The sequence below is a fragment of the Octopus bimaculoides genome, chromosome 13 (assembly GCF_001194135.2).
Source record: "Octopus bimaculoides isolate UCB-OBI-ISO-001 chromosome 13, ASM119413v2, whole genome shotgun sequence".
Classification (NCBI taxonomy): Eukaryota; Metazoa; Mollusca; class Cephalopoda; order Octopoda; family Octopodidae; genus Octopus; species Octopus bimaculoides.
Genome location: NC_068993.1, coordinates 5,662,051 through 5,663,005, shown reverse-complemented (window position 1 = coordinate 5,663,005; position 955 = coordinate 5,662,051). Strand labels below are relative to the sequence as shown.

Below are 955 nucleotides of genomic sequence, written 5' to 3'. Positions count from 1 at the left end.
AACAACCACCACGTCTACAACTATTACCGACATAACCGCTACGACGACCACCAATACCATCACCACCACAACAATCACTACTAACATCACCACCACTACTACAACAGCAATATCATCATCATCACAATCACTAACAACAAAGCCACAATCACCACAACCACCACCGCCACTAACAAAACACACCCACAGTTATAAACTCCACCACAACCGCCACCATCATCACGTCCCCCAATAATCACGAACACCACCACCCTCACAATTGCAGCTACCACCATAATCACTGACACTACCACCACCACACCTATTAACACCACCACCAACAACAACCTTATCAGCAACACCACCAACAGAATGCGCCGATATCACAGAGTACCACACCCCGCCAATTTACTATATTTAATAAAAGCCTAATAATTTTGAATTGGTTACCTGAAAGAAAGACACGAAATGCAATAATAATAATAATAATAATAGACTACACAGAAAAGACAGACGAAAATTGTAGTTATTTTTCAAGTTCTTTCTATTTATTGGGGAAGTGGCTATCGTTTTTATAGTCGTTGTTATTGTTGTTGTTTCCTGTCTGTGTTTTGATCTATTTTATAGTTGTAATAGTTTTCGATGTTATATTGGACCTATTGATTTTTGTTATGTAGTGTGTGGCCTTTATTATTTTTTTTTATCCTTTTTAATAGAAACTGAGGAGAGCGAGATCAAAGGGAAGCAATTCAAAGTTTGTATGCATGTGTGTGTGTGTGTGTGTATGCGCGTGTGTATATGTCTATATGTTTTTGCGAACTTATAACGGGAAAAAATAAATAAAAGCGTCTACCTTTCACATCCTCTCTCTTCTGTGTTGTTATTGAATGAGAGAATTACCCTAAGCTGGTGGATAAAAAGTCATGTAAAATAAACATTAGTCGTGATCGTCTGCTGGAGTATAGTGAATCTCTCT

At 37.9% G+C, this 955-nt stretch overlaps 1 protein-coding gene across 1 annotated transcript in view; it reads left to right on the top strand.

The window, feature by feature from the left end:
* The window catches only part of LOC106872414 (uncharacterized), a 161,158-nt gene that overhangs the window by 133,157 nt on the left and 27,046 nt on the right, over positions 1–955 (top strand). The gene's annotated exons all lie outside the window — the stretch shown is intronic.